This window comes from Manihot esculenta, chromosome 4 (genome assembly GCF_001659605.2).
Source record: "Manihot esculenta cultivar AM560-2 chromosome 4, M.esculenta_v8, whole genome shotgun sequence".
NCBI lineage: Eukaryota > Viridiplantae > Streptophyta > Magnoliopsida > Malpighiales > Euphorbiaceae > Manihot > Manihot esculenta.
In genome coordinates, this window is record NC_035164.2 from 14660110 (window position 1) to 14677630 (window position 17521).

The 17521-nt window shown below is 34.8% G+C and overlaps 1 pseudogene; it reads left to right on the forward strand.

Annotated features, from left to right (window-relative positions):
• LOC110617381 overlaps positions 1 to 17521 on the forward strand; it is a 180563-nt pseudogene that overhangs the window by 134477 nt on the left and 28565 nt on the right.

The following is a 17521-nucleotide window of genomic DNA, read 5'->3' on the forward strand; positions in this document are numbered from 1 at the left end:
TTGTAAAGTCTAAAAATCCACACAAATCTGAAATGTTAGTAGGCCTAGGCCATTTTATCATAACCTCAATTTTGCTTTGATCAACTTTAACACCGGTAGAAGTAACAATATGACCCAAATTCTCAAGTTCTTGTAAACCAAAGGCACACTTTGAAAGTTTCACATAAAATTGTTGATGCCTTAAAATTTCAAAAATCTGTTTAACATGTTCAAGATGCAAATTCCAATTGGGGCTATAGATTAGAATGTCATCGAAGAAAACGAGAAACGAAAATGGATTTGGGCAATAAGGATGAAAAATGGACTTCATGATTACAGAAGGGGCATTACAAAGTCTAAATGGCATGACTAAATATTCACAATGACATTATGTGCTCGGAAAGCAGTTTTATGAATATCATCAGGGTTTATGCGTACAAGATGGTATCCAACTCAAAGGTCCAACTTAGTAAAATATGTAGCATCATAAAGTTCATTAAGCATATCATCAACAATAGGAATCAGAATTCTATCTTTAATAGTAACAACATTTAAAGCCCTATAATCGTTACAAAAATGCTAGGATCCATCTTTTTTATTTTTTTAACTAAAAGAACAGGTGATGAAAATGGATCGGTACTGGGTCGAGTGAGCTCCAATTGCAATATGTCATGAACTTGTTTTTCAATTTCGGACTTTTAAAAGTAGGCATACCTGTATGGCCGTACATTGATGGGCTCGGTGCCTTCTTCCAAAATGATGCGGTGCTCAATGGCTTAGTGAGGAGGTAGCTGAGTTGGAACTTGGATCAGATCTTCAAATTGTTCAAAGTGTTGAGTCATAGCTGACGGAATTTGGGACGGCAGTTGGGTGGTTGTGATTGACAAGCAGAGTGCAATTAAGGTGTTGCCTTGTCGCTCCTCCTTAGAAAGAGAGGTCATAGTCACTGGTTGAATAGGCAAATTACTGATTCCCTTTAACTTGTAAAATGTATGCTCCTAGCGGAATTCTGTGGTCAAGTTAGACCAATTACATGTGACATTTCGTAGTTACGACAACCATTGTACGCCTAAAACTATATCCAGCCCAATAAGTGGTAAAGTATAAAAATCGAGAGAGAGATATCTTGGAGATTGATTTTGACATCCTCAAATTGGCCACAACATTGCAATACTTTTCCATTGGCTATTTTGACATCAAAGGATTCAGTAGGAGTCATAGGTAATTTTAGAGCATTGGCCATTCTTTCAATGATAATGTGTAGAGCCGCTGTTTATGAGGACCATTACCTCCTTGGAACCAATTATTGCTATGACTCTCATGGTGTTCGGAAAAGTCCACCCTATCATTGCATGCAGAGAAATTTTCGGTGGGGTGAGAAAGGGATCCTTCGGGTCGTACTCCTCGTCCACGATTGTGCACCCCTACAGTAAAAGCAGCTAGGATTGTTTGCAGTGATGACCGGGCAAGAATTTTTCATCACAATTAAAGCAAAGTCCTTGTGACCGTTGCCTCTGCATTTCGTCCCACAATAATTTTTTGAATGGAATCGTTGTCCTTTGGGAATGACAAGTCCTTCAGGTGGAAGTCGAAATTTCAATTGTCTGAGCAACTGTTCATCCCGCATTCGAGTTAAGACTAATTGCGTCTTTCAACGTTTTAGGCTTGAACATTCGTATTTCCTCTGCTATTTCTAGTTTGAGTCCACCCATGAAGGTTCTTACGAGTGCTTTTTGAGACCAGCCCTGCACTCGGTTTCCCAGCTTCTCAAACTCATATTGATATTCTCCGAAGGACCCAAGGTGTCGAATATTGGAAAGAGTTTCATTGAAGTCCTCACAATCAGTGGGTCCAAACCATGCCCATAATTCTTCACAAAAGGATTCCCAAGTGACTTCTTATTACCCTTCCTTGCATGTCCGGTGCAACCACTACCACCATTGGTTAGCTTTACCTTCCAAATGAAAAGAAGCTAATGGGACCTTTTGCATGAATGGTTCCACTTTCGTAAACCATTTTGTCGGGTCCCCACATGCAAAGCATGGAAATTCCAGCTTTGCCAATTTAGAAGAAAATGGAGGCCTGACACCTTCACACAAATTCTGTGACGACTCTCCTGTCAGGTGAGATGAAAATTTAGAGTGCTGGATCGAAGGTTATAGGTTGAGTGAGATGCGATGAGAAACAAAAGATTTAGAGAGTTTCGAAATAGTTATTTCCAATTGCTGCAGTTTGTCAGCTACTCCTTCCTCAATTCAAACAAGGTTTGTTAGGAGGCCATTGAGAGTTGTCTCTAAATTCTCAATTCGTTATTTATTGGTTGTCATGGCTCTGATGTTAGGTCCTAGTCAAAGCCTCTTAGAGTTTTTTGGGTTTAGAAGTATTCTTCTTAGGGTGAGAATATACCAAGGTTGTTGGATTAAATTTGAGCTCCCCTTCCATTCAATATACTCGTATTTAAATACGAATGCAACACTACTTGATCTTGTCTTCTAGGCACTATCTTAAGGAGTGGCTAGATGATAGACACTACTTAGATAATGGGCCACTACTTACAATAACAGAAAATGAAATAGAAATAATAACAGAAATGGAAAGCAAATTTTAAGGAGAGCTTGGTGGCCACGTTGCATGCCACTGTTCACGTGGGTAGTGACTTAGTCAGGATACTTGGGAGTCCTTTGACCCACTCTAGAGGACCATGATAAGTCGTGAGGCTATTGGTGTAACGGTCAGCTGCTTGAGCTGCCTGCTTGCGGATTTGCGGTGCAAATCCGTCCCACATCGGCAGAGGATGAGAAATTGGAATTGTATATAATAACTAGCACGAAACTACTAAATAACTTGGGTTAACCATTTTGGGCCAAGTGGAAAGTGGGCCCAAAAGTTATTTGGGCCAGTTCGGGCCCGCCTGTTTCAATTGGTATCAGAGCCACCCTGGGTCAGACAAATTGTGCGGAGCTAGTGGGCCTACGAGGAAAGGGCTACCCGTGAGAGACGAGGTGGAGCCGTCCGAGGTATTAGCGAAGCACAATACCCAAGGTTCGGTCCTGGTTAGCAATTGTAATCGATTCAGTTGCGACGAGGACGTCGCAAATTTAGCGGGACCGAGTGTAACGGTCAACTGCTTGCGGATTTGCGGCGCAAATCTGTCCCACATCGGCAGAGGATGAGAAATTGGAATTGTATATAATAGCTAGCACGAAACTACTAAATAACTTGGGTTAACCATTTTGGGCCAAGTGGAAAGTGGGCCCAAAAGTTATTTGTGCCAGTTCAGACCCGGCTATTTCAATTGTGCTATGATATCACTGTTGAAATTTGATGATAGGTCTGGTCCAAGTCTGCATGTGGTGAGAGTGCTGGATCTCATAATGGGGTTTAATTGAACTTGATGTGGTAGCTTTCTTCAAAATGCCCTTAGGCAATTTGGATTGGGCTTACTTCACTTTATTAACTCTTCCTTTTTTCTTTTATCGATGTGGAATTCTCACTTCTCCAACAAGAACCATAAAAGCTATGATGCAATGCTTTTCTCAAAATGCTTCCTCTTATAAAGTTCTCTAAACTGTCTTCCGAAATTTGTATTTTGCAAAATGTTACCAATTGGTGACACTTCATAATTTAGGAGACAACATTTAATTCTACTTAACAACTTTTGCCCTTTTTTGAAATCAATCTCAGTGTCACACCAAGACAAGTACATCTTTTCATTTGATACAAGTGAACCAAAATCAAAACATGTGAACCAAACTTGGTACATTTTTTCATTTTATACAAGTGTACCAAAATCAAAACATGTGAACCAAACTTGATAAAGTTAACATATATGCTACAATTGAAAGCAGTAAAATTTGTTTGAAAGGAATGAAGAAATTTAGCAACTTTTTATTTTTTTTATTTTTTTTATTTTCCCTCTTGGTTGAATGTTGATATGATAACAAGTGAGTAGTGCAATTTATTGTTTAAAATAAGTTTGCTGTAAGCTTGAAATCTTGATTTTCATTTCCTTCAGATGCTTTCTTCCAAAAAATATGAACGTATTGTTCCTCTCTCTCTCCAGTTATTTTCTATTTTTAATTGTTTTAAAAAAAATTAATTATGACATATGCAGCTGATACTTCATTGCGGGACAAGATGATGAAACAAATGGCTCATCTTGATATCAATGCACAAGTAGGGACTTGCATGCCTCTAGCTTCTATGCGTATAGGCACATTAATCTACAACATTGAGATGAACCCAGGTCAAGGTGGGAAATTAGTTCGGGCTGCAGGAAGTTGTGCCAAGATCTTGAAAGAGCCAACATCAAAGTACTGTTTGGTGAAACTTCCTTCAGGAGTAGAAAAATTGATTGATTCTCAGTGCTGGGCCACAATTGGCAGTCTCAAACCCTGGCCATAATACTCGCACGCTTAGGAAGGCTGGCCAGAGCAGATGGTTAGGTCGAAGACCAGTTGTTTGTGGAGTAGCTATGAACCCAGTTGATCATCCTCACAGTGGAGGTGAGGGTCGGAGCAAAAGTAGTGGGTCCTTTGGAAGGGTGTCACAAACACCATGGGGCAAGCCAACTAAATGTGGCAGGAATCAAGAACGCAAGCGCAATGACAAATTTAAATGATCTATTTATGTGGTTCCTCGTTTTGGACCGAGTATATAGCAGGCAGCTGTGACTTCAGGTCGAGAAAGTGTTTAGCTTTATTTCATTACATGAGGGCTTAGCATGTAGTCATATTTGGTGATGCAGTGTTTTTCTTTCATAGCTGGGAGATTTGCAGAGGCTCACCTGGACAAATAAACCAGGATTGTTTCTTAACAGGTTGGTATTTGTATATTTTTATATAAATCTTTGGTTAGCATCTGTTTAAGTTAAATCTTTAGCCTTCTTGTATTTCTTAAGACAAGTAACAGATAAGATTTTTTTCGTATAAACTAGTATAAGAAAACTCTCCACCAGAAGATTTTTGGAACTATGATTTTACAACGCTTTGTTGTATATATGTACAGCAGGACAACATTCTCAATGAGATTGCCATGTGGCCAACTCTCATTTCAGATAATAAAATATATCTTCTGCCTTATTATGTGCTGTATTTCCTTTAATTAATTATCATACTTTAATTAGTAAATATCCTTTTTTTTTTTCTCTTTTTCTGAAACATACTGAATCTCTAGTTCATAGAAGGCCAAGTGTCAGTACAAGAATGGGCCCCACTATTAAGCTTCTGAAAAATGTTATACTTTGTAATACAAAAAGGTCATTTAATAGGCAACAAATGATGAAAGACCCCATCTCCATAAGCTGAGAAAATAAGAAAAAACTTCAATATTGGAAGATCAAATCTAAAGACAACAATGAATTTCGGTGAGGAACAGCATCTATATAAAGTTGGTGAAGCTTTATCTTGGTATTTTCCACATATATATATTCACGTAAGAACTAATTGAATGGAGTGTTTAATAGCTGAAATTAACGAATAATTAATTAATAAATTTTTAAAATTATTTAGGATGTTTAATATACTTTTTAAAATTAATATATTAACTAATTAGTAAATCTTTTTCTTAAAGATTAATTAGAGACAATAATATTTTATTTATTTCACATACTACTAATGATTTAAATAAACTGTATTTACATTTGTCCACCATCAATTATGAATTCAAGGGCTAATATATTTAATTCAAGTATGAATTGTGAAATTGAAAATTAATCTACGTGACTAAATAACTGATATTGCTCAGTACTATGTCCACTCAAATTATAGACACGAGTCGCTCGTAATTTTCAGTGATAAAATCTAATTTTATATTTATCATTTAAATCAATGCTTGGCATCTGGATGATAATATTTAGATTCGGATCAATAATTTTTCATTCGGATAGAAACACATCATTTAGAAAATATCATTCAAACGTTAACTCTTTGACTATCTTATGAATAACTAATCAATATTAACCTGTTAATTATATATAGTGGTGAACAAAGTGAGTAATATTCAGTTGAAATTAAAAAAATTGATTGAATTAAATTAATTTAAAATTTTAGTTTTATTTTTTATTCAATTCAATTCGGTTTGATTTTTAATTTTAAAAATTTTAATTATTTCAGTTCGATTTGATTTTAATAAAAAAATTTAAAAAATTGAATCGAACCGATTAGTGATAATAATATGTTATTTTCAATAATATAGAGAAATTAAATAATATTAAGATTAAAATATTTTAATTAAATTTTAAATACTAAAAATAAATAGTAAAAAATAAAATATTTATTAAAAATTAAAACTGATCAAATCGAATCGAATTGAATTGAATGAGATCGATTCAGTTTGATTCGATTTTTAATCAAAATCAGTTTGATTCGATTTTTATAAATATTAAAATTTTAATTTTTAATTTATTCAAATCGATTTGATTTTAAATCGAACCGAATAAATAATCATCCCTAACTATATGCATATAATGTTAATGAGGATATTTAGTTTAACTTTTTCACCTAGATAATACATTTTGAAAGAGCTATTTTATCTGTTTGGTAAACTCTTTGAAAAGGCAGCTGATTCATTTTAGAAATTTTTTTTATCAGACTGATTAATTAGACCTTATTTTTTATTTAAATAATATTATTCTTTTAGTATACATTAATTATAAAATTTATATATTTAAATAAATTATTTATAAATATAAATATAAAATATTATAATAATTATATTAACGGTAATCTTTATTTTTTATATAATTAAAATATTTATATATATATTTAAAATATTACTTATTGAAAATGTAATCAATTTAATATGACTAAAATAATTAACATACAAAAAATTATAAAAATAAAGTCACAAAAAAATTACTGAATTAACTAAAATACTGGAGAATAATTTTTATAATCATTGCAAGGACAAATTGATACTTTTAGCTATTTTTTGTACGTTCATCACTCTCTTATAAATGAGGACAAATAAATTTTATTTTATTTTATTTTATTTTTATTTTTCAATCGTTTAAATATGAAGAGATTTTTTTTTAATTTTCTTTCTCTTCCCATTTCTATCCAAACAAAGTGTTAATTGGAAAATTTTGTTTTTAAAAAAATATATTATTAAGGCACAAATGCAGATGGCTACAGAAATATTGACAGGCAAAAACCGCTCCTTCAAAGCTCGTATGTCCCCTGGTGATAGCCGGAGAACTGCCCAATCTCTCTCCTCCATGCAACTGGCGAGCAAACCAACAAAACCACTACACTCACCAAAACCATCGTTTTCTCTTTTGAAATCTCTTTTAGGGAAAAAAAAAAAAAGAAAAAAGAAATCTCTTTCTTTCTCCTCTAAAACCTCACCTGCAATGGCTTTCTTCTCATTTGGGCTATACCATCTCCAACCAACCAATTTAAGAAACAATCCGTCCGCTTTTCTTCTTCCCTTAATCTGTCTTCACTTCATTCTCAGTTTTGTTTGGCTTTATCTCCACTTAGATTAGGTTCAAGATAGCTTGGCAGTGGTCTTCTTGCAAGAGCTGAAGATAAACAAAATAGGTACTTTTGGTTCCTCTCTTCGCCATATAGTTTTCGCTTTCCCTCCCGCGATTACATTATAGGTACTTTTGGTTCCTCTCTTCTCTCTCTGTTCTTCCTCTGTGTCTGTATCTCCCTCAAACCCTTCGATTCGATCCAATCTGAGAAGCCTATGTGAATCTTTATCGTAATTTGGGGAAATCTAGGGTTTTTGCTTCTGAGTTTTGTTTCATTTTCTCGTGATGTGTTGGTAAATTGTTGATTGGAGATTGTTTTTATGATTGTTCGGGCGTTAGGGTTTGAGGATCTGAGTAAGGTTACGTGTTAAGTGGGCGTTTTTTTTGGTAAATTCAAAGATGTTTTGGCGTGGCGTCACCGGTGAGTGCTTATTTTTTTCTTTTTCATTTCTTGAATTGTTTCTTTCATTCTTGATTCGCATCACGTATTTATGAATGCATCTTCGTGTTAGTTTAGCTTTTTTGTTTCCTTATTGTCCCTTTTTTTTTTCCTTCCTAGTTGCTGGGGAGTGTGGAAAAATAGAAGCAAATGGATATTTTGAATTCCAGTGGTTTACTATGTCTCGGACCCATCGTAGACTGAAACTTTTGTCTGATTCATCTGTATAACGTATTTCCCTTTTCTTTAACGGAGGTGGCGCTGGGTGGGGAAGGTTGATCATACATTTTGAATTATTTTTTAAGGCAAACTGATAATTTTCTTTCACTAGATTTGTTAAAACGAAGAAGTAGCTACTTAGGGGGATCAGGTGTGCCATGTTGCCCACCTCATCCATGGGTAGCCTTCAACGCCCAATGTAATAATGGCAGTAAAACGAGACCAAATCAACTTGAAATTCTTTTTATCCAATGCATTCACACGCAAATGTTTTGGATGTTCTAGGAAGAAAACTGTGTTTCTATAAATTGTTGACACTTTAGACCTTTTGCTGATAGAGTTACACGTTTTGAAGTTGGTTTTCTTGGAACATGCTTCCTTGAATTTCTAAGGTTTCCAATTTCAGAAATTAATAATGTGATGCTGTACTTGTTTAACGACTTTGAAATTTGAAGGCATTATAATTGGAATATTGGAGACTGTACCTTCTTAAAATCTTAATTTATTAGCGGTGTGCATCTGGGGATTGTAAAGTCAGCATGCTGAAAAGTCGAACTGCATTACTCTTTGTGATCACAGTATATGGGATAAGACCTCTGTTGGGAGTCACTATCATTTGTAAATTGTTATTGATCTGCTAGTGCTAACCACAATATTCATGTCTTTGCTGTTTGGACTTAAGTCTCACGCTCTCACTTTTGGTTGCATATCTATGTATAACATGGATACAATTGATTAACCACCTCTATCTTTTGGCGTGTGGGGGTGGGGGACCATGCTTGTGTGCCCACGATAAAAAGAATACTATAGAACTTCTTCTGTTATCCACACACACAGGAGTTAGGATATGGCAGTCGCTGGCACTTTGGGTGTGCTCACCATTATCTACTTTTGACATCTTTCTCTGTGCCTTATGTTATTCAGTTTATCTCTTTTGAGTGATGTAATTATCAGTCTGCCTGAGTCAACTCTGTGAAACTTGTGTAATCCAATGTCCTTTTTGTAACCCTAAATGCTTGAAAGCCCTTCTTGCTCTTAACTGTGAAGTTTGGATGATTGGATCCCTTGTTTTGTTTAGTATTATGAATTTTGGTTTGGCTTTTGTAATTTATTTGATAGTTGCCTAATTTTCTGTACTTACAATTTTATGTTTGGATGTGTTGTATAAATGCAAAGGGTGAGTCTTAAAATTTTTTTGTTGGATAATTTTGTGAATGTTTAAGGTGGAGACAATTTTGGATAAGGACAACTTTACACTCGAGGAGCTGCTTGATGAGGATGAAATTATTCAAGAATGCAAAGCTCTAAATGGACGTCTTATCAATTGGTAATGTCTTTTTATGGCTAATTGCTCTGTGCTTCTCCTTGCTTTTTCTATAAAAGTTCTCTTTAAGAATTTTGTTAATTGAGGAGATTTTTGTAATTTATTTATTGGAATTATATTTAAATAGAATTATAAATAAGTAAAATAGAATTATAAATAAGTAAAATTTAAAATTTAAATTAATCAAATATATTTAATTAGAAATTTAAATTTAAATATTTTATATAGTATATTTTTTTTAATTTGAAAAAGAGCGTTTTAATTTTTTAATGACTCTGTCTTTAAACAATGCAAATTTAAATTAATCAATATATTTAATATAAATTTAATTTTATATGAAAATAATTTTAATAACTATTAAATTTGTATAAATTAAATTAAAATGAATATATGAATTTAAATTATAAAAAAAACTTAATTTAATTATTATCAAATTTATCTAATATTAAGTGTAAGCTCTATATATATTAAATGGCTCACATTAGCAAGTGATCCAAAACCAATGAGTTTTATCTTTTTAATATACATTAAATAAACGCAAATAGAAGCCAATTAGAGATAGTCTAATTTCATCTTTTTGTATTTAAAGAGTAGAGAGCAGGTGCTTCAGTGTACTTTTTAGGGCTAATGGTTTAAAATATTATGAACTTTGCACGCTCTGTTGATTGTGTTGCTGATGTGGGGTTGAGAACTTGAGATGGAATACAAGTAGACAACACAGACTCATTTGTGATTCCTTTCTCACTATTGACACTTGATATAATGAAAGTTGTACAAATATGGCATGTACATAATAGATATGTGGGTTGTAATTAATAATGCATGAGAAGAACTTTATATTGGTATAATTATTAGAAGCAGTGATATGAGTTGAAAATTGTGTTTGTGATTGAATGAAGTTTGGGGGTTAAAGGTTGAGAGTTCATTGAAGTGAAATTTTATTATTCATAGATGGAATTAGAACCAGTTTAGGATGGAGACTCTAGAGTATTTTTGGTAGGAAAAAATGTCATGAAATACATGACAACAATTAATTGCAAAAATAAGAGAAGCACCACGGAACGTGACATCTCCATTTCGGTTAGTTAAATAATCTTATAGGGGTGTTGCAGTTAGTGGTATTAGAGCTAACGTTTAGGCTGTTCTAGGTATTTAGGAGAAGGAACAAGTATAAGCAAATGTATATACCTTATAAGTTAAGGTCAGGATACAACTCTACTATAGGTTTTTGTAAGTTGTCTAAGAATGTTATTTGACATTCAATATGTGTTAGAAGATAGAGGTGATAGTCTAAAGTCGTGATCGCAATAATCTATTCAATGTTACAAATGTGTGTATTGTAAGCTGCAGATTACATTATGGACATTGGAGCATTGAGTGGAAATTGTGTGCATCGCTTTTAAGAATCTGCTAGGATATGGTAGATGCCTTATATCTGATGCAGTTGTATCATGACAAGTTTCTAATTGCTATAAGTGACTTCTAATAAAAGTTTATATCCTTTTAAAATAAAATACTAGAGACATCAGCAATAAGGTATAGGAAAATTCTACGATAGCGACAATGAACTCGAAAAACATAATTATTTTTGTGTTGTTTCTCATTAAAAAGAGGAATTTTATAAACATTATGATATAAGAGAAATGAAAAAAAGGAGAGCCATGATTAGATGAAATAGGCTAGAACATGTCAGTGACCAATCATCTTGTTCACTTTTTACTGTAACGATTGTTTGATATCGAAACATAGTCATAACCTTTGAGGGAAATAAATTTGGATTATCATAATACCAGATTGAAGGGTTTTAAAGAAAGATTAATTATTTATAGGATTATAGATAAAAATAAAGCCACAAAAGAAATCATTGAATTAGCTAAGATATAGGAGAACAATTTTCATAAAGGGACCATGAGTGAATTAGATCCGTAATATTGTCAAAACTTGTCTATAACTTAGGATAAAAGCATACAGAAGTACCTAAAATGAATAACTTGGAAAGCTTGTCAAAGAAACGGCAATTAGCATGCTAATAGGTGCAATTTATGATATAAAACAACACTTGAAAGGCAATGTCACAGTCTAGATATAAAATGTAAGTTGGCATTTAAAGTTATAAAGTATAGACGAAGTGTCGTAACTACCCGAAATCCTCATTCACTAGCGGACTAAATGAAATTGTTGTTTGAAAAAAAAAGGATAATGGCATAAAAAAATCCGAAATTTTATTTCTTGGCACAATAAATTAGGATTTAAAAATATTTAGCGATTCTTTTTAAATTTGAATTGAAAGTGGGGAGCATCTGTCGGTAGCAAGCCACATTGTATTTTTTCATTACTTGACGGTGGACTCTATGCTACACCTTGAATAACCAAGGTGAGACATTAATTCTCATCCTTCGCACAAAAAATTAGTCTTCTCGCTTCACTACCATTTTGGCCTCAAAAAAGGAGATATTGCCTTCGTTCTTTCTCCTAACTCTATTCACCTTTCGATCCTTTATTTCTATATCTTCTCTCTCGGTGTCGTTACCTCTCCTTAGAAATCAAATATCTTTAAACCTGAGATTCTTCACCAAATTCAGCTGTCGAAACCTGTAATTGGGTTCGTCACGTCGAATGGTGCTCATACAATTCCTAATCTCAGAACAATCATACTCGACTCTCCCGAGTTTGAATCGCTAATGATGAGTCTAGCTCACTGTGGAGAAATGGAAGGAGAAAAGGTTTACTAATTGGACCTTGCGACGATTCTCTATCCTCACGGACTACTGGTCGAGTTAATGGAGTGATTTTGACTCATCGAAATTTCACATGTATGGTGGCTGCAAGTCATGCGGTTTACACGATTCGGATGGCAGCTGCAATTTCCTTTTTCCCGTTGTCTCATTTTCATGTTTATGGTTTGTGTTATTTCTTGACTGCTTTAACTATAGGAGCGGCGGTGGTGTCCATGGTTAAATTTGATATGAAAGCAATGTTGACCGTAATTGAGGAGAGTAAGGTCACTCACGTAGCACAGACTGCACCGGCGGTGGTGCTGATGACTAAGGATCCTAGGTTGTTAGACGACTATGATTTGAGCTCTCTAGATGTTGTAGCCTGCAGAGTTGCTTCGCTTAGGAAAAGCGTAGTTAAACTATTTCGGCAATAATTTCCAAATTTGACTTTAAGTCAGGTTAGTTAGACACCAAACTTGGATTTTTAGCATTAACCGGAGGTTAATTTCTCACATTGGTTATTCAATGTGTAGCGTATGATCCACCGTTAAGTAATAAAAAAATATATAAGGAACGTCACGTTAGCCACCGGCAAATGCTCCCCCACTTACATTTCAAATTTGAATTGAATCGCTAAATGTTTTTAAATTCTAAGTTATTGTAGCAAGTAAAATCTTTTTAATTAAAATGCAAAAAATCTTTAAAGGTTTAAATTTTTTATGCCATTATCCAAAAATATATTAATAAATAATGTGGTCACTCAATCCATTATTCCTTTCTCATTGTTGACACTTGGTATCTATGAAGTGTTGATTTGAGTTGAAAATTGTGTTTGTGGTTGAAGGAAGTTTAGGAAAGTTAAGATTGAGAGTTCACTGAATTGAAATTTTATCATTCACAGATGGAGTGAGGACCAATATATAGAGGAGACGCTGCCGAATTTTCGATAGGAAAAAAACCTTTTGATTAAAATTTAAAATCCTCAAAGATTTGGAATATTTATGCCATTGTCCCTAAAAATATTACTAAACAAGACACACTCATTCGTGATTCCGTTCTCACTATTGAAACATGACATAATGAAAATTGTACAAATATGGGATATACATAATAGATATGTGGGTTGTAATTAATATTGCATGAGAATAATTTTGTTTTGGTATAATTATTAAAAGCGTTGATCTGAGTTGAAAATTGTGTTTGTGATTGAATGAAGTTTGGGGGTTAAAGGTTGAGAGTTCATGGAAGTGAAATTTTATTATTCATAGATGGAATTAGAACCAGTTTAGAAAGGAGACTCTAGAGTATTTTCAGTAGGAGAAAATGTCATGAAATACATAATATAAGTTGATTGAAAAAATAAGAGAAGCACCATCGAACTTCGCATCTCTATTTCGGTTAGTTAAATAACCTTATAGGGGTGTTGCAGTTAGTGGTATTAGAGCTAATGTTTAGGCCGTTCTAGGTATTAAGGAGAAGGAACAAGTATAAGCAAATGTTTATACGTTATAAGTTAAGGTCAGGATATAACTCTACTATAGGTTTTTGTAAGTTGGCTAAGAATGTTATTTGACATTCAACATGTATTAGAAGATTGGGGGGATAGTCTAAAGTCGTGATCGCAATAATCTATTCAATGCTGCAAATGTGTGCATTGTAAGCTGCAGATTACATTATGTACATTGGAGTATTGATTGGAAAGTTTGTGCATCACTTTTAAGAATCTGCTAGGATATGGTAGATGCCTTATATCTGAAGTTGTTTCATGACAAGTTTCTAATTACTATGAAGTGACTTCTAATAAAAGTTTATATCCTTTTAAAATAAAATACTAGAGACATCAGTAATAAGGTATAGAAAAATTCTATGATAGCGACAATGTACTCGAAAAACATATTTGTTTTTTGTGTTGTTTGTAATTAAAAGGAGGAATTTTATATATATTATAATACAAGATAAATGAAAAAAAGGAGAGCAATGAGTAGGTGAAATAGGCTAGAACATGTCAGTGACCAATCTTCTTGTTCACTTTTTAGCGTAACGATTGTTTGATATCGAAACATAGTCATAACCTTTTAGGGAAATAAATTTGAATTATCATAATACAAAATCGAAGGGTTTTAAAGAAAGATTAATTAGCTAAACATTATGTAAAGGTGGATTGAAGATACAAGAAGAGTACACACATAAAATAAGTGATAGTTATAAGATGGTAGGTATGATTAAGGAGTTAGTTTAGATAGTTATTGTTTATTAAAAGTTTAGTTGTTATCGATATTGGTGATATAGTTAGATTTTAAACGCTTTAATCGGTATAAGTAATTATTATTGATGAGTTATATTGATATTTGTTTATATATAAATTTGTGTGTGTATATATATATATATATACATGTTTTGAATATTGATATCTAGTTTCTTAATAATATTGTGCAAAATATAGCTATGAAAATATAATTATTTATGTTTCCTTAGTTATTTACTGGATTCTAAATATAATGTGATAATGTGGTTGATTATTAGCTAGAATAAATTATGTTAGTATAAACTTTATGTTATTATCTATTGTTAAGAGCTACGTCTTGAGATTATAGGAAGAAAACTGTTTTTATTTTTTTTCCTCTTGTGTAGAAAGTTACAGAGTTTATATAGTACATACTATGAACAATTAGGCCTTTGATTGTGCCCTCAATTATGTCCTAGAATCATGCTATGCTAAACATGGTAAGATTTGATCACTAATTAATTTACAATCACTAATTGATTCACAATCATGACAGAGGATTCTTTCCAACACTCCCCCTCAAGTTGGTTCATGTGGATCTAGCATACCCAACTTGCCCAAAACCTCATGGAATATTCGTCCAGCTACTGCTTTGGTTAGGATGTCCGCCCATTGATCCTCTGATCGAACAAACGGTAAAGATATCAGACCACTGTCCAACTTTTCTTTGATGAAATGTCGGTCTATTTCAACATGTTTTGTTCGATCATGCTGAACTGGATTTTCAGAAATGCTTATTGCCGCCTTGTTGTCACAACGGAGTTCAGCTGCATCCTTTGATGGGAAACCAAGCTCAAACATCAACTTCCTGATCCATAGGAGTTCTGCCAGTCCTTTTGCTATTCCCCTGAATTCTGCTTCAGCACTTGACAGTGCCACCACCTTTTGTTTCTTACTTTTCCACGTTACCAAATTTCCTCCGACAAAGGTGAAGTATCCTGAAGTAGATCGTCTGTCGGAGAGATCTCCTGCCCAACTTGCGTCCGTATATCCACTGATACTGAAATGACCATTCTTTTTGAACAACATGCCCATCCCAGCTGTTCCTTTTAGATATCGAACGATTCTCAATGCTGCCTCCATATGGTCTTATTTTGGATCATGCATGAACTGACTTACCAAACTCACAGCATATGCCACGTCTGGTCTGGTGTGTGATAAATAAATCAGTTTTCCTACCAGTCTCTGGTACCTCCCCCTATCTGTGGGTCCTTCTTTTGAGTCCTTGCTCAACTCATGATTGACCATTACCGGAGTATCGACTGGTTTGCAATCTATCATTCCTGTTTCAGTTAACAGATCAAGAATGTACTTTCTCTGTGATATCAAAATTCCCTGGTCTGACTTGAGAACTTCAATTCCAAGAAAATATTTTAACATCCCCAGGTCTTTCATCTCAAATTCTTGGAATAAGTTGTCCCTCAGTTGTTTGATTTCATCCACATCGTCTCCAGTTATAATCATGTCATCCACGTATATAATCAAACACGTGATCTTCCTTCCTTGTCTCTTCAAGAATAGCGTGTGATCGGAGTTACTCTGCCGATATCCATTTTTCTTCATTGCTTGAGTAAATCTCCCAAACCATGCTCTGGGTGACTGTTTCAACCCATACAAGGCTCGCCTCAATCGACACACTTCTCCCCTTCTATATCCACTCATGAACCCTGGTGGAGCATCCATGTATACTTCCTCTTCTAGATCACCATGCAAGAAAGCATTTTTCACATCAAATTGGTGAAGTGGCCAGTCTAGGTTTGCAGCTAGAGATAATAGGACCCGTATTGTGTCAATTTTTGCTACTGGAGAGAATGTTTCAGAATAGTCAACCCCATAAGTCTGAGTGTATCCTTTTGCTACAAGTCTAGCTTTATATCTGTCCACCATTCCGTCTGACTTATACTTTATGGTAAACACCCATTTGCATCCCACTGGTCGTTTTCCCTTGGGTAGCCAGCATTTTTCCCAGGTCTTGTTTTTCTCCAGGGCATCCATCTCGGTCTCCATCGCCTCAACCCATCTTTTGTCCTTTTGGGCCTCTGTGGCATCCTTTGGTATCCATTATGAGCAAATGTTTTTCTGTAGGTTGACCAACTGAGGTGATAGTCTTTCTCCTCTGGTAACATTTGCCACAGGGTATCTGGACCTGGCTGCCTCGAATTCTGGATCATATCTCCTGGGTGGAATTCCTCTATTATTCCGAGGGGGTAGAACATATTGGCCTGTTTCAGGAACCTCAAGGGAAATGGGTTCAGTGGTGAGGTTATTAGGAACAAGGGAAAGTTCAGATTCACATACCTCAGTTGAGTGTTCCTCAGGATATTCTACGGTGTCAGGTTCTGGTTGTGATGTTGAGGCCGAGGACTGTACTAGATGGTCAGTGGTGACCAGTTCTAGTGTAGACTCAGGAAGGGAAGAATGATCAAGTTCTGGCCCCCCCTGATTAAGCCAATTTGGTAGTGGTGGTGATTGTGCCGCTGTCTCCCCCTCACTGCTAATTGGCGAGGGAAAAAAATATTCCTCTTCCAGAAAGGTGCAGTCCATGGTAGTGAAAATCCGTTTAGAGATTGGGTCAAAACACCGATAGCCCTTTTTATGGACACCATAACCAAAGAAAACACATTTAAGAGCACATGGATCAAGTTTAGTGCAGTGTGTTTTAGGAATGTGAACATAAACTGTGCAGCCAAAAATTTTAGGTGGAAGGTTGAGATGGGAAGGGATGGTGTGATGAGAGGACAAGGTATGCAAGGGAGATTGGAAATTAAGAACGCGAGACAGAAGTCGATTGATGAGGTAAATGGACATGGCAACTGCTTCAGACCAAAACTTAGGAGGAACTTGGGCTTCAAACAATAGGGCTCGGGCAGTCTCAAGGATATGTCGATTTTTCCTTTCAGCAACCCCATTTTGCTGTGGTGTATAAGGGCAAGTGGTTTGGTGAAGGATCCCATTATCCCGGAAAAAGGTTTGGAGATAGTTATTGACAAATTCCCCCCCATTGTCAGATCGGAGGACTTGAATGGTCCTGTGAAATTGGGTTTTAATCATGCGGAAAAAATCACAGAATTTCTCAGCCACT